The sequence below is a fragment of the Aedes aegypti genome, chromosome 3 (genome assembly GCF_002204515.2).
Source record: "Aedes aegypti strain LVP_AGWG chromosome 3, AaegL5.0 Primary Assembly, whole genome shotgun sequence".
Lineage (NCBI taxonomy): Eukaryota > Metazoa > Arthropoda > Insecta > Diptera > Culicidae > Aedes > Aedes aegypti.
Window position 1 is genome coordinate 58,401,604 of NC_035109.1, and position 22,323 is coordinate 58,423,926.

Here is a 22,323-nt window from a genome sequence, read left to right on the forward strand (position 1 = left end):
ACAAGTTCAATAGGCGCCTCTTTGCGACGTCAGGTAGGCCCTTAAGCAAATTGAACTTGATTCGATCCATTCCTGGAGCGGAATTGTTACATGAAAGGAGAGCAAGTGAGAATTCAACCATCGAAAAAGGTCTATCCATGACCTCCCTATCCACCGGAATATCTCGTCGCACGCGATCAACAGGAACGGAATCCGGACAAACTTTCTTAGCGAAATCGATAATCCACCGAGGAGAGCTCTCTCGATCTTCATTAACCGACGATGTATTACGCATTCTTCTTCCGACGGTCCAAAGCGTTCTCAACGAGGTCTCAAGTGATAATCCTTCCACAAAATGACGCCTTTCTTCGCTTTGACCAAGCTTTTAAACTTGCTTTCAAGGGAAGAATAGCGCTCATAGTTGTCAATTGAACCACGTTTCCGGAAGTCTTTAAACGTGGCGTATTTCTCGCGATAGAGTGCCTTACACTCTTCATCCCACCACGGATTGGGAGGCTTCTTGCGAACCGACGAACCAGGCACAGGACGGCGTTGGGCTTGAAGAGCGCTGTTGAGAATCAACTCGGATAAAAAGCGATACTCTTCCAACGGAGGAAGTACTTCTACCGCTTGTTCTCCATCAATGATCGTTTCCGCGTACTTTCCCCAGTCTATGTGCTTTGTGAGGTCGTAGGCGAGATCGATGGATGAAGACTGTTGTGTTCCATTGGAAATTGAAACTACGATCGGCAAGTAATCGCTACCATGGGGATCCTGGATTACCCTCCATGAACAATCCAGCGATAACGAGCTTGAACATATTGAGAGGTCTAAACGGCTATCCCTAGGACTTCCATCTTGAGCTGGAGGTGCCACTCGTGTAACTTCCCCAGTGTTGAGAATTGTCATATTGAAGTCGTCGCAGAGGTCATATATCAACGTTGATCGGTGGTCGTCATACAGTTCCTCCCAGCCTGTTCCGTGGGAGTTGAAATCCCCAATGAACAACCGTGGTTCAGGCATAACAGAGCAGATGTGAGAGAGATCTCTGCGAGATATCGCCGATCTCGGAGGAAGATATATGGAGGCGACACTGAGGCTTTTGCCTCGGATAGTCACCTGACATGCAACGACTTCAATGCCTGACATCGGCGGCAGATCGACTCTGTAGAACGAGTGATGCTTTAGCTTTAGATATGAGTCGGATCGATCCAGGCGAATAATATTAAAATCATGGAAAGGAAAGGTCACATCAGGTGTTAGCCATGTTTCTGATAACGCAAAAACATCGCACTGTAAATTACTAACTAAAAATTTAAAACGATCTAATTTAGGCATAATACTACGACAGTTCCAGTGTAGAACAGAAATCATATCTTCGACCTCTGTGGATAATTTATTCATCAAAAGATATAATCGTTGCAAGGAGGGGCATTCTAGAAGCCAGTTGCTTCAAAAGAGGAGTCACACATGGAAGCAATCCTTTGACAATGTTCTTTACTGGGTCAGAAGCATTGAAGAAATTAAGGATGATATCTACAATGCCAGAAAGCGTAAACATTGGAACGCCCTGAGGTTGCCCTAGGGGCTCCGAATGCGAACTTTCTTTTGGCTGAGCAGTTTGAAATTTTGGAATAATTGGGATTTTAGATTTTCCCGGTAGTGGCGGAAAGTCTCTTTCCTCTTGGAGTTTGAATCCAGGAGGTGAAAGCTTTGAGACTTTCGCGACAGGCTTAGTATTTTTCATGGCTGGTGGGTCATCACTGCTAGGCAGATTCCGAGGCTTTTTTGTGGGTCTCTGGAGTCTCACACGCTTCCTCGATGAACCCTTGAAAACGAAGGAAATTCCTTCACCAACCTCAGAGTCGGAGCCCTGATCATCAAGAGACAGAAAAGAGTAGATATTTTGTGATTCAGCAGACGGAGCAGCCTTTTTCAACATCTCGGCAAAACTACGCCGAGAGCGCTGCTCTAATGATCGTCGCTGATGTTGCTGCCGGCGTACGTACGTCGGACAGTTTTCGAGGGCATGTGGTGGACTTTCGTTGCAATAAACGCATTTTGGCGGTATACTACATGCACCATCCACATGTCTCTCCCCGCAAGAAGCACAGCGAGGTTTATTGCAGCAATACTGGACAGTATGGCCCAGCTGCTTGCAATTTGTGCAATTCATTACCTTCGGTACGTACAGCCGCACAGGTAAACGAAGTTTGCCGATTACAAGAAAATTCGGCAAAGCAGATCCGGAAAAGGTCACACAGAAGGATTCAGAATGTGAATAGATCTTCTTTTCTCCCACCAGGGATACGGAATGCAATTGCTTGCATTCCAGTATGGGGACAGATGGGAGAGAAGGGTTTTTGAAGCGACCGCAACCCTGCATCAATTCTTCGCAGGTCATACTGTCTTCGAAGACCACTCCCGCAATCTCAACCCGATGGCTTGGCAGATAAGTTTGATACTCCCGAGTAAAGAGCTCACAGGCCACAATCTCATTGGCCTGTTTACGGTCACTGACGGTGACGCGCAGCTTACCAGAACCCACTGTGTCAATGGCGACAACGGAAGAGAATCGCTTAGTCAGATCCTTACTGATCTGAATAGTGTTCAACCGTTTGCCTTTGGATCGAAAGAAAACAACGAAAGGCCCACCAGAGTCGGGCGGGTAAGCCTTGAAGCGAGGGGACGTCGGAGATGGTAGAATATTGGTGTCCATTTGAGACACATCAGATTGAGGGGACACACATGGATTGGGCATAGAGGTGTTTGTGTTTTGTTGGTTCAACACATTCGAAGACTCAGTGAGGGGATACGACGTTGCCCCGCCCTCATCATCTACACCCATTGCGGTAGCTTAACACCGCAAAGGGCGCACGAATAACTCAAATTAACACTATTCACAGAAAGGGAAATTGAATCAAACTGAAAAAAAAACACATACAAAGGGGAAAGGGAAGAGGGAAAACTTTCACACGCAGTAAAAACTAATCAAAAAAGACGTGAAGAGGAGAAGAACAACGAGAGGTACTTATCTTTTACTCTATCCACGCTGGCGTCGTCGATGCCGTAACCGATGGGCGTCTACGCTTTGGGAGAGGTAGCAAGTAACGTACGACCATTCGCTGGGACGCGTAGATGTGTGGTTGATCTCCGCTGTCCACGCTATACGCACACCACAGACGATGATCGCACTGATGAACTCTGCACTGCACACAGGTAGCACACGGGACGGGGTGCGAGCTGCCTTCGATGATACACGTGATCAAAAAAGGACGGTCTGGTTCCTAGTTCGCTGGTACGGTGTGTGTGTGGTTGGTCTCTCACTGCCTGCCACCAACCAACACAGGCGTCGATAACGATGGTGACCACTGTCGGCGTGGAGAGCGCACCGCTGTGCACGCTATACGCACACCACAAACGATGATCACTCAGGTAGCACACGGGACGAGGTGCAAGCTGTCTTCTACGATACACGTGATCGGAAAATAACCACGCAATGGCGAAAACGTTCAATACTTTTGCGCAAAACTTGATTAAACGGCAACACAATGGCTTCGCCAAAAGTGTTCCGCTTCCAAGCCGAACTAAGGCTCTTCACTGCACTAAAAACACTTTGCAATAGTCGTCGAAATACCAAAGATTTGGAAAAACGGGGGTGAACCCGGACACACGAGAACTATCGACTGTCTCGCACGGTAGCTCAACAAGGAATGAGCTTCTATTTTTAACGCCGACATACTTCAAGCTCTCCGCTTCTGTTGATTGCTTTCTTAGGCTGGCTCCCGGTCGCTCTCTTTGATCCTTCTGTCTTCTCTCGGTGACGGAGGTTGTCCACTAGTTCCAGTAGGGGAAAACGTTCGCCCTGTTCGGGATCCCGTCTTGTACTGAGGCCTTCTTTGTGTCCTTGGCTTTCGTCACACCGATCAACTCCTCATTTGTTACTCGAAATTCATCGTAGTCTCCATCCTGCACCGTAAGGTGTGGGCTGCCAGGTTGTAGCTTCGTGCTGCGGAAACGGTCCGTTAATGATGACTCTTATTCTCTCTGGGCACCTTTCCGGTGGCATGGTTGGTCCTTTTAACTTCTACTACTTACTACTGACTACTCTATACACGTCACCCCACGGATTCACGTTTGATTTGTCGCAAAGTTCTTGGAGACAAGCTTATTTGCTAAGCCTGATTTCACTTTTGGAGGTACTCTTTTCAGTGAGCATTCCACACTGTCGGTGGTCCACGAATTCTGGTTGAGAATCGTGGGTCTATATCCAGAGTGTTCCAATCACGCATCAGGGATTCAAGAAATACCTCGCCGTCAAAACGTGTTGTTTTCCAGCCTCAAGCTTGGTTGACTACGCTTTTCTAGACCCGAAGGCGGCTGTGGTTTAAACTCACGATTAAGCTCTCGTTTATACATAAATAGTTTCTTTAGTAATCTAAACTAGTTTTGAATACGCTTTTTACTTTTCTCTTTTGCTGAGAGTAAAAGGATGGTGTATCAGCAAATTTGGCTATAAATGGATGTATCACTAAAGTTACCCAATGTCAGAGAGTGGTGGAATATAATTGATTTTTTTAAAAGCTATACCTATTAGAGTGGTTCAAAAAATCGTTTTTGCTCCACACCGCTCACTCGATTCTAGATCAAATTCTGAGTGTCCTCCCAAAATTTGAACTCATTTGAATGAAAACTGAGACTGCACAAGCCCTTTAAAGTTTATATGGGAATTACTATGAGAAAAGCAACCAACTCATTCAATCGGTCATAGTGCTTGCCCATGTGCTTTTGGGGATTAGAGCTACGTTGATACATTCATCAGCTACAACTTTGCCGAAGACCGTTTTCAAATCGGATGCCTCAGTAATTAGTTATTGATTTATATCCAGTCCCAAATTCTTCAGCAGTGCTCATTTAACTTCTGAACAGGCAACATTGCTGCACCTGGCGTGAAAGATAGCACGCACAAATCATGGCTACTAGGTTCTACTGCATATATCCAGTGATGCCTGCAGAACAGTCCAATAATTATAGCCAAAGTTTTACAACTCATTCAAAAATCAATAACTAATTACTGGGCGTTCGATTAGAAAACGGTCTTCGGCAAAGTTGTAGCTGATGAATGTATCTCATAGTATCAACGTAGCTCTAATCCCCAAAAGCACATGGGCAAGCAGTATGGTCGATTGAATGAATTGGTTGAATTTCTCATAGTAATTCCCATATAAACTTTAAATGGCTTGTGCAGTCTCAGTTTTCATCCAAATGAGCTCAAATTTTGGGAGGACACTCAGAATTTGATCTAGAATCGAATGAGCGGTGTGGAGCAAAAACGATTTTTTGAACCACTCTAATACCTATAGAAGAATAGTAAAGCATACAAACATACAATTCGTTCAAAAAGTGAGGATTTTTGTTTTGCGAAAACAAGTGTTAAACTTTTACGAACAGCTTTTCTTAGGAAATATTGAAAAACCTATTTCAGCTTCTTCAAATTTTATTATACCTGTAAAATTGTTGTTCCAAACATATTTTTTTTCCTTCAGGCTTCTGATTGATGATGCTTTTGAAAAACAAACCCTTATATAAATAAAAAATATAGATTGTCGAATTTTCCAGCCAATTTCTTAAAATCATTGATAACCTCTGTTCTAAACGTTGTTGCATATTCATGTGAAAATTAATTATTTTGGAGATATTTTTATTATCACGACATTATACAATACTAGTCGACTGATGTACAGAAAACTGATTGAAAATTTATTGATTAATTAAAAATATACATCATGCACAAAGTGTCCACTTTATAAAATGAACACTCCTTAGGTTCATCTATTAGGCGTCCGTTTTATGCTTTTTGGTACATATTTTGTGCTTTGCGATTTGCTTACAATCGCTTTCCCTTTCGTATGCTTAAGGCCCTTCCAAAAGAATCTTCTGGGGCCTGTAGTGAACATTCTGACCAGGCTACCTTGTGGTTGCCCAAGTTCATCGTTTTTTGGCATAAGCAACCGGTAGCCTTAATCATTGTCACCCTGCAGGCTCCTTCTGAGGTAGTCCTACAGGCTACGTCGATGTCATACTGATTTTTGAGGACGGCCAAGATCTCCGCTGTATCAACCAGTGATCTCATCCATATTTTTACGCTTAAGAGTCATCTCTGCACTGCACTGACTGTCTGCAGTAAGAGATTTTATTTTGGCCTCGTGACCAAGAACTTACTGTGCCAATTGCTTAAGTGCTGTAATCTTTAGCTTGAAATCTTTCCTTCAGACTAGAATCATTTCACCAATCGTTGTCCGCCTTATGGTCCGCACGTCTGTGACCAATGGTGACAGCTTCTACGTGTCATCGCTTTGAGGTGAAAATGAATCGAAGCTAAACCTCAAAATTTCAAGAGCACAAATCTAGATTACCGAACATCCGTTTGAGCTGCACTATGGGCGATCAGGTGGCCAATAATCGAAAAAAATGACTTGTTCTGATAGGGTCTTGTACTTCATTCCATAGTAAACACTTCTATCAAGATATTCCTGGAATATCAGCACAAGATCTTTTTTATTTTATTTGATACAGTATGGTTTTGTTAGAATGTTTAAGAAAAATGAAGAATTCAGTGCAAACAAAAAGTACACATTAAATACAAGATACTGCATAATCGTAATATTTTGTACAGATCTTTATACACTGTCCAAAAGCTTATTGAAAAAGCTGTCTAGAAAAATTATATGAAAAAAGAATTCGTACTTTATATCGGAAAAATGCGGGGAGTGCCCTGAAAAACAATATATTTGATTTTATATCGAAACTTTACACATCCCATAGTTTTTTGTCCCAAATTGTCCCAGGATAAAATTTATTTCCAAGGGTACTTTGAGATGTAAACTAAACACAAATTTGCACTTTTTAAATTTAGGGCTTTTCAAATTTTTACAATATTTGAACCTTTTTTTATTGAACACAAAATAATTCAGAGAATAACTGAATATCGCTTTATCATGCATACCATCATTTCTATGTAAGTTCTAACATTTATAATGGTTTGCACAACGTTAATCGCCTAAATGGTTATATGCTTCATAAGTAATAAAATTTATTATTTCGCTATTGGCCCTATTCAAAAGTTAGTCTCGAAAACTTTTTTTGAAAATAAAACATCAAATTTGTATCACAAAAATCATAAATACAACATGAGACAGAAAAAAATATTTTTGGCCGCCAGTCTGTATGGAAACCGCCCATAGTGCGCTGTCCGGTTCAGATCATGCCGGGTTCTTCCTTGATCTACTTGACCTAATACGTGGAGTAGATTACTTCACTGTTAGATTTTCTATGAACAACGGTCACAACAAAGGTTGCACTTTCCTCAGAAACCATCTGTGTTTTTGCTATGTAGTCATTAGAGATGGTCGGGTTTTACATTTTTCAAACCCGAACCCGACCCTTCTTCTTCTTCTTTCTGGCGTTACGTCCCAACTGGGACAAAGCCTGCTTCTCAGCTTAGTGTTCTTATGAGCACTTCCACAGTTATTAACTGAGAGCTTTCCATGCCAATTGACCATTTTTGCATGTGTATATCGTGTGGCAGGTACGAAGATACTCTATGCCCTGGGATGTCGAGAAAATTTCCAACCCGAAAAGATCCTCGACTGGTGGGATTCGAACCCACGACCCTCAGCTTGGTCTTGCTGAATAGCTGCGCGTTTACCGCTACGGCTATCTGGGCCCCGAACCCGACCCGTATCCGACTTATTAGGTTTCTTAAAACCCGGACCCGACCCGAACCCGAGACTGTAATTGAAAAGCAAACCCGGACCCGACCCGAACCCGAAAAATTTCCGCTATTCAAACTCGAACCCGACCCGAAATCCGAAAAAAAATCTAAGAAAAACCCGAATAGTACCCGAGTTTTAAAAGATTATAAATTCATCGCGTTACGCGTGAATATATCATGGATAACTTTGCCAACCATTGGTGACTTCCAGATCTTTACCGTATCTCATTACCCAAATATACTTCCACTGTGGAGATCAGAAGATTATTCGGTTTCTAGAAACATTGGTCATCGAACAAACATTCCTTCCCATTTCTGATGACCGTAAAGACATGGCCGGCCCCGTTATTGAGAATGAATGATGCTGTGCATCTGCACTTCTATTACGCTCTTGACGTTTTCCCAATCTGTGCAAAAGTCAGTGGTTTGCTCTGAGTATGCTCCAGTTCCGTCGTTCAACCTCTTCTCCCCTCCTCGCTTCCCTCTTCTCCTGACTTCCCCCGGCGACGGAGTTTGTCACCAGTACCAGTTGGGGAGACGTCCGCACTGATGGTGCTCCAACTACCGGCGGCTATCGCAGGGGAGATCTTCGTTACCTTTCTTCGTCAGGCTGACTCAAGTGACGAGGTCGGTCAGACGATTCCGATTGGGGATTGACTTAAGGTTCATTAGCGCTCCGACGACCCGATGCCAGGCTCTGCCTCTTGATTCGCTGCTCTTCCCGACTTTATCTCTGCAAGAGAGACGTTGTCTCCGCCAGATTCCAAAGGTTAGAATCGCTTACCATTCTGTCTGCATTTAAATCCTGTCCAAAAGAATCCGCCGCTGCGCTTCGTTCCATGTTGAACCTCGGGCAATCGAAGACATGTTCTGGCGTTTCTTCTCTCTCTCATTACACACGGGACAGAACGGTGACAGCGCGTGGCCGAACCAATGCTTCTCAGAGAGCACTTGATGTCTCTGATGTAGCTCTACAGAATCCGGTACAGATAGTCAGATGCAGTGCTGATGCGATGGCCTTCCACCTGGCGATATTGGATGCGTTCTTAACGTCTATCGTAACTACGGCGCAATAACGAATTCCTAATCGTTTTTGCTTCGATGCCTTCACGGGCCTCTCTGGGACCGTCCGAATTGCGTCTACCATCGACTTTCCCTTCCGAACTGCCTTTCTGATAGTTCGTTCTCGCTCTCCATACATGTAGCCACCCTGTTTAGGATGACCCGTTCCAAGAGTTCGCCCGGTGTATCCAGCATGCATATAAGCCGTATGATGATGGATCACCGGATGGTTTTCCCGGCTTCGGTAGCCACACCTGCTACTGGATCTTCCATGTATCTTGGAAGTGACCTTCGTCTGCTCTTCGGTGTGTATGTCGGGGTAAAACAAACAAGGTGATATGTATTACAATTTATGTATATTTTGCTGTGTTAATAGCAATTCACTATTAACAAAATAAATCCTCAAAGAACACTTCCTGTATTGAATTTCATTATCATCTAAAAACCGTGTTTATTGATTATAAAAGCGGGGGTGTGCAGTTATTCTCCTGCAAGCAAGAACCTACCAAAAAATTGTGGATTATCGTTATCATAATTAGTTGTTCCGTGAATCGATATCCTATGCTAAAATAACTCAGTAGTAGTTCCTATGTATCAACAGAAATCTATTACCAAAATTTTCCTCACATCTCGAACCTGTAGGAACTACACAAACCTATCATTATTCATCGAGTTGGTTCAGGGGGTACCCCGACCCTCTACCACCGCACAACGCAAAATCACCCATTTCGTCCATCGAAAGTGAAATACTATTCCCGAACTTGTTCCCCATTAATGTAATCTATATAGCATTTTTCCTAACAGTTCCCTTTTTTTGCTTTTCCCTCGCAGGCACAACCTATTCGACAATTCATTCAGGGTAGTCGATTCGGGAGAAATCACCCTCCCTTTGCTGCAGTGCTGCTAACCGTCGACACAGGAAACAGGAAAGCAAAGGGCAACATAAATTAGAGAGACCGATAAATTTCACCTTGCCTCCAATCATTTCCTCATTTGCCCCCCTCGACTCCCTGGAATGTGGACATTGTCGAGTTTGGGAAAGTGCGGCATCGGAAGAAAGAGACCAAACGAGTTGAGCAAGGTTTGGAACGGAATCGTGAAGTAAAAAAATCCATTAGAAGAAATAACGAAATCCAGCACCCAATCTGGAGTGGAGCTCAAGGCTCGAGGAAGGGTGCTTACCGAGAATAAATATTTTCAAGACCAATCCACCGAAAAGAGAAGCAGAAGCCCTGTCGACGAAAAGGTAGTGCTTGGGATTGAAGTTCAGCTGAATAAGTGCGGCGGGAAAAAGTGTGGGGCGTTAGAAGCGTTTATCAGAAAAGGCATTTTTTGCGCTAAGTGAAAGCCAACGGAACCGGAGTGGGTCAATTTCGATCGTGACAAATGTGTCATTGTTGTGACCCATTTCAGGTATCAATTTGTTTCGATTTGAATGAAAGTTTGTGAAGGCAGGCGATCGGAAAAGGATCGACGGCAAATCGATTGAAGTAATTTTTGTGACGTGTTCGTTATCGAAGCGGGACAGTCGCAATCAAACGGGAACAGGATTCGCATGTCAATCCTGTAGCGGTAGAAAGCAGGTAAGATTGCAGGAAGACATTTCAATCGCTTTGATGAGGGATGGTTAACTTGAGTAAAATTCCAATGTTAAGCACTGTAAATTTGTACGTGAATTCTAGCAGTGTTAGATACTTTTCATTTTAGTTTTCGTTTCTGGGGAGGCTTTCAGTTGCTGTTTTGTGCAGTTTGCATAGAAAATTCGTGTAAGACATCAAACTTTTCGATGATCCCTGATGATCCGTTACGGCTTAAAATTTTATCGTTAGCGACGATTATGATAAACATGCGCTTACTGTATCGACGTTGATGATAATTATGTTTTTTAATACACTGAGACTTCCAGTGTACGATTCGCCCTTCGAAGAAAGGAACCACACACTAGGCAACAGACTAGCATGCAACGCCCAAGTGACACAGCCAAAATACGTCCCTGACGAAAAATTTTGTGGACTGAAGCGGGAACCTAACCCACACCCTTCGATTCGATACGACTAAATGCTTGGTATCAGTAACCGCACGTCCACGAAGCCCAGCGATTGACTACCCTGTGACGATTAGATAACATAACAGTGTTGTGAAAAACTCAATTTCTCACAACTCACGCTTGAGATTTTTCATGCGTGAGTTGTCAATCATGCAACTCAGCAGACAATAAATCATGGATGAGTTTGCTCACCATTTTAACTCATTGTCTCGTATTTCCACAGTTTACTCACACACGGCAATAATTTCTTGTTAGTCTGGTAAAATTATGTTAATCCTTTCTAACGTTAACAACAACATTCGGATTTCATGAGTTTTTGCTGGGTTTTGCGACTGAATCATATTTTACGGTTTGAGTTGATTGAGTTGATTTTGCATCAAAATCTCAAGCGTGAGATTTGCGAAGCAGATCTCTAATGAGTATGCTCTCACGGGAGAGCCTATTGGTTGAGATTTTGAGTGTGAGTCTATCAAAGCCTGTGAGGCATCGTGTTTTAGAAGATATTAATGCTAGTTTTATTTGCAGAAACACAATGATCATACACACTGATACCTCAATTTACATAATGGGTCAGGGATATATAGAATAATATATAATAAAATTGTGTCGAGGATATGTAGAACAGGTTGGGGACATATAATACAATTTCATGTGAATAAAATCATAACGTTAATGAAATTTGCATCAGCTAAATCTCGCCGATTGTCTGTCGCTGTCACCGTAAAAAGTCTGAGGGAGCCTTTAATGGAGATAACTCAGATCCGTCTGAACCACCTCACAGCAGCTGTTGTGGCAATCAACGACAGAAAATATATGCGACGTGGCGATTATTGAAGAGTAGTATCAAGTTCCCCCTGATAACGGCAACTGGGCTGCGGATAGAACAAGAATTTGCAATACATGTTATGTGTAGATTCCCAAACCAGGAAGTGCTGGACAACTCAGATGAAGGCTTCGTCATCGCCAAGTTGTTATCAACCTCCAAGGTGGACAGTAGGGCGGTTCAAAATTTAAAAATGTATAAAAACCAAATCTCTCATATGTTCCTTACCATCCTTACCATAAAAATAGTGTTCTGTGAAATTTTCAGCTTTCTAGGTGGTGATTCGAAGGTGGCCCAAAGACTATGTAGGTTTATATGGAAATTACTATGGAGAAATTTTGAGAAATGTTTGAAACATGCTAGTACTGTAATGTAAGTACAAACTTATTATCCCATAGTAAAAACTAATTCTTCAAACCATAATAAAGAAGTTCGCTGAAGAGAGCAATTCATTCCGACCGATAGGAGAAGAGATATTCATGAGTTTGTTAGTTATTATTAAGCTTAATATGGGATTATAGCTCTGCAAACATGTACAAAAATCACAAACAAAATTAGATCAAAAGAGATTTGTGGCTTCAGCAACATCCTTCATTAAGATTTGAAGACTGAGTTTTCAATATGGGATGATAAGTTTCTACTTACATTACAGTACTAGCGTGTTTGGAACATATCTCAAAATTTCTCCATAGTAATTTCCATATGTATAGAACTACATTGTATTTGGGCCACCTTTACATCACCACCTTTTCTGAAAGCTGAAAATTTCACAGAATACTATTTTTATGGTAAGGATGATAAGGAGCATATGGGAGATTGCATTTTCAAAATTTGAATCGCCCTAGTGGACAGTGTAGCAGTTTGGCCATATGGTGGATCAGCTTACTGACAAGTTGATCCGAAGGAAGCCGAAACTCATTGAGGGGGACTTCAATGCCTGGGCTGTGGTGCCGGACAGCAGAGTGATTAAGCGAAGTTAGATGTCCGATTGTGCAATAGGAGCCTTGAGCCTTGATTAGCTCATTTTGGAGTAACAGAAGGGACGCAGTTATGCAGTCCTGCATTGTCGGTGAATATGAAATGGAGAGTTTGTGAGGGGTCAAGTGATTCGCTATCGCATCGGGCAACGGAATCCTGTGGCAACAATGGGAAGAATAACTAGCGAGCGGAAGTGCAAGACGAAAGCCTTCAACACGAAATTATTTGTTAGGGCAATTCGTCAAGACTGCGATAACGAGGATATCGACGCCAGCGAGCTAAAACAAAGGATGGTATAGGCTAGTCAAGCTACTACTCAAGTAACCACTAGCGCGCTAAATAATAGCAGTATATTGGCACGCATTGCAAATTATAGTGCTATTTGCTTACTTGGGTATGTCGCGAAAACTGGACCCGAGGAACAGATGGCGATCAGATTACTGGTGGAATGACACGCTCAGCACGCTTCGCACTGCTTGTCTCAGATCCAGAAGGCGGGTTCAAGAACAGGGACGGAAATGAAGAGAAAGACAGAAAAACAATCCGCATCACGTATTGAGTCGTTCTGGAAAATATCATGGACCCTTTGACGCCAGCTGAGATGATCCAAGAGTGATCGTAGAGGGTCTCTTCCAGAAAGACGATCCAACGTCCTGACAACCAACGTCGTACAGCCCCAGGACCAAACGGAATACCGAACGTGGCGCTGAAAGCTGCCATCCTGGCATATCCGGATATGTTCAGGAAGGTGTTGCAGTAGTGTCTTGACAAAGGTAACTTTTCATGAATTACGAAGGTAACTTCTCATGAAGATCCAGAAGCTGGTACTGCTGCCGAAGCCACTTATAGATCCAGCCTCATTTAAACCCATTTGCCTGCTGGATACGCTCGGAAAACTCCTGGAAAGTGTCATCTTCAACAGGCTGATGAAGTGTACGGAGAGTGAGCACGGGTTGTCAAAAATGCAGTTTGGATTCCGCAAAGGAGTACCGACGGTAGACGCAATTCGAACAGTGCTCGAGTGTGCTGAGAAAGCGTCGAAGCAGAAACGAATAGGAGATCAGTACTGCGCCGTGATCACGATAGATGTGAAAAACGCATACAATAGCACCACAGAATGCAGGTCCCTGACTATCTGTGCACGATCCTGAAGAGCTACTTCCAAAGCAGAACCTTGGTGTACAGGACAAATAAAGGGCAGAAGTCAATGCAAGTGACAGCGGGCGTCCCTCAAGGTTCCATTGTCAGTCCAACTCTTTGAAACGGGATCTATGATGGAGTCTTGATTCTGCGGATGCTCAGGATGGTGAAGATGGTTGGTTTTGTGAATGATAAATGATCCCCATTTACATTACTTTAGCGGGGCGTATCGTGTGTTACCAAAGAAGAGACATCACAAACGTACGGAAGATGGTCAGAGTTGGATCTTTGACGAGATGGCAGCACGATTGAGCTGTGCGGAGGAAGGAAGATTAATCCACCGGCTAATTCCAATCCTGTCGACGTTGATGAATAAGAAGCATAAAGAGGTGAACTTCTACCTGACACAGCTCCTTTTAGGTCATGGATGTTTCAGAAAGTATCTCCATGGATTCAAGTCGCCACACTGCTCAGATTGCCCAAATTTCAAGAAGACACCGCAACATGTAGTTTTTGACTGCCCAAATGCACGAAACTGCGGAATGAAATGCTCGGAAGTAGTGTAAGAGATCTAAAGCCCGACATTGTGCAGACGCAGTGTTGCCACATTTTTTCCGACTCTCATCTGTGTTTTAGCCCAAAAAAATCTTTTTTATCTTAAGTCAACCTCCAAAAATCTTGGTAAAAATCTGTGACGCAAAAATATGTAAAATTTTCATTTTTTAGGTCAAAAAAAAAATTTGCAAACGTGTTATGACTGTTTTTGGCATGTCAACAATTTCTAATTTGTAATTATCCTTCTAAAACAAGTTAAAGGTACGTAATAGTTTCTAAAATATTTAAATATTTAAGTATTTGAGAAAAACTAAACAGAGAAATGTCATTTCAGATTTATATCTTCCATAACCGTGTCCTAAACTCGTGAAATATCATAAAATCTTAAAAATCTTTTATATCTCAAAAAACTGTGATGTGTGATGACAGATATCTGTAGGCAAAAGCAGGAAAAAATCTGTGTAATTACAGATAAATCTGTGTATGTGGCATCACTGTCCACACGTAAGTATGTGTCACGCGGAGAAAAAAAGCGATAATGCAAATCATGTCGTCGCTACAACACAAATAGCGAGAAGACCAGAGGGAACTGAGCCGCGATTGGAGTAGGCTAGATTTTTCGACGGGGACTTCGACGGGTAGTTCGACCGTCACGTAAGTAGTATCGGTGATGGGTAGTCAGGGCACTTGCGAACCGGAAGTTTTCGTCTTCCAGAATCGCAGATCTGACCCTGACATCTGCCCGGTCAGCTTCGGAGTAGACTAAGTCCACCATCGGAGACTAATTGAGTTGATCGCGTAGTTGCACCGATAAAAGATCGTCGGGATGCCTGTACGCCGGAAGTTTCCCTTCACCGGAATTGCAGGACCGACCTCGGCATCTGCCCAGATAGCATCGGTTAGGAAGATCTTCCATAGCCGGGAAAATCTTCGTCGGGGTAGGAAAGATTTACCGCCGGGGACTTCTTATTCTTCTTGGCATTACGTCGCTACTGAGACAGAGTCTGCTTCTCAGCTAGCGTTCCACAGTTATTAACTGAGGGCTTTCTTTGCCGAAGTTGCCATTTTCGCACTCGTATATCGTGTGGCAAGTACGAGGATACTCTATGCTCAAGGAAGTCGGAGAAACTTCCGACCGACCGACCAGAAATCGAATTTAGACACCTTCAGCATAGTTTTGTTTTATAGCCACGGACTGTAACCACTATTCTAAGGCACCCGCCGAGGCTATTCTGAGTATTACGTAGCGTACCACAGGCTTGAGTCGTCGGAGAGCCAGTTAACTGGAAACCATCCTCCAACCGGAATCACTGGGCCGACTTCGACACTGTACCGGCCAACAAGGGAGTAAGAACAACGCGTAACGTTACCGGTTTCGGGCGATATTCCTCCGTCGGGGAACTCTACATAAAAGTAGGATAGCTTTGTCGTCGGAAACCACGCCGAGTTTTTTTTCGATCACGACGAATCGTCGGTTTTGAGTCGTCGGGGTGCTTGCGTATCGGAAGTCACATCTCAACCGGAATCACTGGACCAGCCTTATTTATCATGCAACTGGTCCGCCCAAAGAGCATGGCGAGCAGCGCAGTGGAATCCAGAGAACCAACAAGCACAGGAGCATCTTTCATAAAAAGATTCACATGATCCAGACGTGTGGCTGTCCAAATAAAGGTACATAGCTTGGTACAGATTTGTTTTCCCTTTCTTTCTCTGTACTACACTCGAGACGTGCATTCGTGATAGATTGTTGAGTGAGAACCACAGACCCTAAATTCCATGAGCAGCCCAGATATCCGGGTTAGGTAAAAGTTTCTAGCATTGCTAGAAGTAAAAAAAATACATTGCAGAACTGCAGGAACGAAGAAGTTCTGATAATAGATGGACGCGTCAAAGTAAGGAAAACCACCAAGTGATCCATCAGCCTATTCACCCATGTTCACCCTTATTCTTATTTGACATGTCTGGTATCTCTAAGCTCCTTCTTAGAATATCAACCATAATGAGCTATTTATTGACTATCATGATTTCTCTTTCTCGTTTTCACCATTTGGAGATCATGATCAAATCGTTCGTGCTGTTGAAACAATTATATAACACCGTGTTCAGGGCTTGATTGGCGCGTGTAAGCAATCACCAGCTGAAGCTTATTCCACCAAAGATGGCGTAGTTTGAACGTACTAATAAGCCTTTCAGGTTTTACTGGAACGGGAAAACAGAGCCATTAGCTCACTCGCCGATTCGGCAAGGTTTAACCTATCCTTTTAAGGAAAGGACAATATCACGGACAATGTCAGCTCTGTAGCGTAAGTTAACTTTTTCGCTTCCCATGCTTCTGTTCATTGACCCGTGCTGCCAGTAAACCGTCAACAAAAACACATTGGCATCGACCTCAATGTGCCAGTTGACGATTCTGTTGATGTCCTAAATATATTGGGCGTTAGAAGTTATACAAGATTACTTGTACAGAAATGTTTGCTCTCGTAACAACGGACGTCACTTCAAAAGGGATGAAATCTGAGAGATTTGAGAGTAACTCACAGGTATCACTCTCTATAACAATCATGATCCGCAACACATTATCCGAGTCTGTTTATTGTCTACTGCTACATCTCTGATTGTATCGGGGAAATGAAAGTGGGCGGTAAAACCCATTTACAATCAGGTCTCCTATTAGACACATGGTTGGGGGGGCGTAATAGGAATCTGCGTTATAGGAGACCCAGGGCTTATGGGATTTCATCACTTTGGGGGTGATGTTGAATATCTCGTATGCCAAAAGAGATAGCACAGTACTGTCTTCGGCGAAGTTTCAGTGCTAAGTACGATCTACCTTTAGGAGTTGAGGATCATCCTTTTAGTTGAGAACATGGCCGGTAGGGGCGCTTTTTCTGATTTGCATTATATGAACCATGAGGGATAAGAATGCAAAATTTTGTAACATATGATATCTCTAGATCCTGATGTTTTGGAAGGTTGGTGTCTTTGGAAGTGTTGTTCAGTAGCTCAAGGGCTGACATGCGGTGGTCATTATGATACGGAATTACGCCACCGGGCGGCGCTAGTGGGCATGGAATTTTTGTTTTGCGCATAGCTCAGTAGCCTGACCACTTAGAAAGATGGCGTCTTCAACAAAGTTGCTCAGTATCACAAGGGCTAACATTATTTGAGCCGAAAGTTTCAAAATTTTGCCACTTAGCGGCGCTAGTGAGCAAAGAATTTTTGTTTTGCGCATAGCTCTGTAGTCTGACCAAAGTTGTTCAGTATGATGAAGGTTATCGATTTTCCTCGCATTGTCACGTTTAAGTAAAAGTGCCTAGAGAAAAATACATACATTATATTAACAATCGTATATGGCTCGTATTTACGACGTATTGGGAGAATTTTTGATCAATCATTTGATATCAGAAAGAGTGAGGATCCATTTACTACTCAAATGTGTGATCGTTAGCTATTTATATGAACCAAAGAAAAACATATGTATGTTTATTTTTATTTCGTGATTGCATGAACTCCACATTTTCCAAGATATGGATTGGATAGACATGAAGTTAGGTTGGAATTGGAATGACAGTCATTAGTAATAAATTGGGAAATCCATTTACTAACAATCTTAATTAGATAACTAGGACTGGCCTTATCTCACTACACTCTTGTTTGAATATTTTTAAAATATGAACCTTCTTTTTCATAACGATAATTCAATCCTATAAAAAAACTTTTTCTCCCGATTTCTACATATTTATAAAATCTAGAAACTCTCGGCTCAAATAATGTTAGCCCTTGTGATACTGAGCAACTTTGCCGAAAACGCCATCTCTCTAAGTGGTCAGGCTACTGAGCTATGCGCAAAACAAAAATGTTTTGCTCACTAGCGCCGCCTAGTGGCAACATTTCGAAACTTTCGGCTTAAATAATGTTAGCCCTTGTGGTACTGAGCAACTTTACCGAAGACGCCATCTTTCTAAGTGGTCAGGCTACTAAGCTATGCACTAGCGCTGCCTAGTGGCAAAATTTTGAAACTTTCGGCTCAAATAATGTTAGCCCTTTTAATACTGAGCAGCTTTGCCGAAGACGCCATCTTTCTAAGTGGTCAGGCTACTGAGCTATGCGCAAAACAAAAATGTTTTGCTCACTAGCGCCACCTAGTAGCAAAATTTCGAAACTTTCGGCTCAAATAATGTTAGCCCTTGTGATACTGAGCAACTTTGCCGAAGACGCCATCTTTCTACGTGGTGAGGCTACTGAGCTATTCGTGAAACAAAAAATTCTTTGCTCACTAGCGCCGCCTAGTGGCAACATTTCGAAATTTTCGGCTCAAATAATGTTAGCCCATTTAATACTGAGCAACTTTGCCGAAGACGCCATCTTTCTAAGTGGTCAGGCTACTGAGCTATGCGCAAAACAAAAATTCTTTGCTCACTAGCGCCGCCTAGTGGCAAAATTCCGAAATTTTCGGCTCAAATAATGTTAGCCCTTGTGATACTGAGCAACTTTGCCGAAACGCCATGTTTCTAGGTGATCAGGCTACTGAGCTATTTGCGAAACCAAAATTCCATAGCCACTAGCGCCGCCCGGTGGCAAAATTTCGAAACTTTCGGCTTAAACAATGTTAGTCCTAGTGATACTGAGCAACTTTGAAAAAGATGCCATCTTTCTAGGTGAGCAGGCTACTGAGCTATCCGCGAAACAAAAATTATTTGCTCACTAGCGCCATCTAGTGGCAAAATTTCGAAACTTTCGGCTCAAATAATGTTAGCCCTTTTGATACTGAACAACTTTGCCGAAAACGCCATCTTTCTAAGTGGTCAGGTAACTGAGCTATGCGCAAAACAAAAATTCCATGCCCACTAGCGCCGCCCGGTGGCGTAATTCCGTAATTTCGTAATCAGAATGACCACCGCATGTCAGCCCTTGAGCTACTGAACAACTCTTCCGAAGACACCAACCTTCCAAAACATCAAAATCTAGAGATATCATATGTTACAAAATTTTGCTCTCTTACCCCTCATGGTTCATACAGTGCAAATCAGAAAAAGCGCCCCTACCGGCCAAGTTCTCAACTAAAAGGATGATCCTCAACTCCTAAAGGTAGATCGTACTTAGCACTGAAACTTCGCCGAAGACAGTACTGTGCTATCTCTTTTGGCATATGAGATATTCAACAACACCCCCAAAATGATGAAATCCCATAAGCCCTGGGTCTCCTATAACGTTCTTGTGTGTCTTATAGGAGTGAGCGTAATAGGAGTGCATGTTATAGGAATGTGTTTAATAGGAGACCCGACTGTAGTAGATGAAAGCCAAAAAAAGCCGATGAAATCATCTACAAAATTACAAAAGCGGTGATAAACCTGACGTAACAAAACTTATTTAGACAAGATCCATAGCTGAGGGGGCACTATTGCAATAGAATGGTCGGGGATTGTTTATCATGCCAGTAAAGTCAAATACCATCTTAACTCTCTCTCACTCTTTGGGGCTCTCTTTCGCATCTTATTTATCAAACTTGTTACAATTTGCGAAACATTTCCAATCATGGACCGATAGACATGCGATGTTTTTCTCCGCTTGCCTTTGATCGTGCTTCGAAATCAATTGAGAACGAAGTCTGCAATGCCTGCACTTTACATTCCTTTCCTTTCCCGACGACCGTTAAGCTTGGCTGGCACCGTTCTCGGCTTCATACTTCTACAGATCATCGAAAGCGTACACTGAAGATGGTAAGCCCCATACTCTTCCTATTGATTTCTCCTCGATTGCTCTGGTCATTTATGGGGTACTAATTACGAACTTTCCGGTCATCTATGTTCATGTTAAACTCAACTATTTTTAAATCAACTTTTTTCAATGGACAACGAACTCTTTTGAATATTGATCTTCGAATCTACATACGGAATCATCAATCTATCGGAAATTCAAGGGTAGTATTCCCATTAACACAAACAAAAATTCTTTGTCATGTTTGAAGCTCAAAAACTGTAGTTCATTCTCGAGCTTCTATACTCAAAAAAGCTCAAGATTACAGATCAACAAACATAATTAAAAATCTTTAGAATGTTAATAAATAAGGTGCCAAACGTCCAGTATTACGATTCACGGGATTTTTCCCAACTTTTAGGGCACGATTTGACATTTCAAATATCACGTGAACTCGAATCAAAATAATTTGTTTGCGTGGACATTGAACAAAGTTAGAATAATCAATAAGTAACGTTATTGGTTGTACAAAGCCTCTAATATCGATCCATTCCAGAATACAAAACGATAATGACCTTGCAATTGTCGAAATTGTTACATCGTGAACAAAAGTCATTTCCATTGATTTACTGCGTCTGATCCGACCGAGGCTTGAATAATCAACTACATAATAACAGGACGCTCACTCATCGTAGACCGAACAAAGTATGAAAAACAATCAGATTTCATCAGTACTGCTGTGCATCAAATTCCTTCTTGTCATCTATTAGATGATGAGTTATGTTGTTTTCTTCGGTTTTCCCTTCTCCGGCCATTAATCATTTCACATACAATAGAACTGAACACGAGTTCTTTGTTTACCTCCAAGACATTGGTGTCCCTTATGAAGACCAACTAACAATTCCATCTACCATAGTGTACACCCTTCCGTTGAATCGAAGCGTATTATGGCACCGAACAGGCCTAGAAAGCTGCCATCGTCGCATGACTCTCAAATAAAACAGTTAAATAGCGCAAATCTAAATTCCAATGACCCATATTCGCATCGTTCGCAAAACATAACGCACAAATCACGCCAAATCTCGCCGACTTTCCGACGCTGTTTGCCACCTAATGACCAATAAAGTATTCATAGATCTCAACAACGGGCTCTCTCGGGCTTAGTTTGGCGTGCTTACTACTGGATATTGCCGTCGTCGTAGTCGTCGTCTTCGTCGCCTTCGCGGCCTAGTAACAAACAAATGACTACGCGTCTTTCCCGCAATATGCTAACGTAGATTTGTATCCCGGGGGTCCTTTCTCGTCGTGATGGGGGCGGCTTCGTTGGCGGTGCCAGCAGCAACATATCATAAAGTCACTCGTATGGCCTCCAAATGGCAACATAGTTTTCGAATCCGATGCCTATACATATTCCGTATCCATTCCCGTCGTGCTCGGCGAGGTCGGTGGGATGAGCGTAGTGAGTATAATAAAGATATAAACATGCCATTACTTGGGGGGGAGGGAAGTATTCCTATGGCAGCCTATTTCTGCTGGCCCTTAAACGAAAAATCCGAAGGTTGATTTCCAAAAAGGACAACCGAATCGACTCCGGTAAACATGGAACTTTCGAACCAGACGTGGGGAAAAATATATCGCTGGCAGCACTTTAGATGTGATTGTGTTTCGTTTCCTTACAAGAGACCAAGGCAGTCGGGACGATGACGATACAACACGATCGTACCGGCAATATTTCACCTAATAATAATCTCGTCCCTAGAATGAAGACCGAAATGGGGAGGGCAGGAAAAGCACAAAACAGAAACCACGAGGTAAAATGTTCTGCTGGATAGGATGCGTGGAGAAAAAACATCACTGCCGATGTTATTTAGTTGATGTTCGGCGTGACAAATGTCCCTTGCCAGGGTTGAAGTTGGATTGTTGTTTTGAGAATTTTGAGAGATCTAAGCGAATTGCAGCTTCAAGTAATTAAGGTATTTTAATCAAGTTGTCTCATCACATTGAAGTGGTCGTTTTCAAATGGTTCAAATATATATAGCGAAACTTAAAAAAAAATGTGACAATGAAGAATACCCTCTCTCGTTCTCTTTCGATTAAATAATGCAGCCCACAGACTTTCAGACGGTTTGACCAACATTTACTCTGCCCCCAAGTTAGTCAAACCGATTTATGTTGATGCAACCGTTTGACCAACTGTCAAAGTTTGTTGCAGCAATACTATGTTTCTTCGCATGTTTTGAATAATCTCGGCAAATCTAGTAAATATCT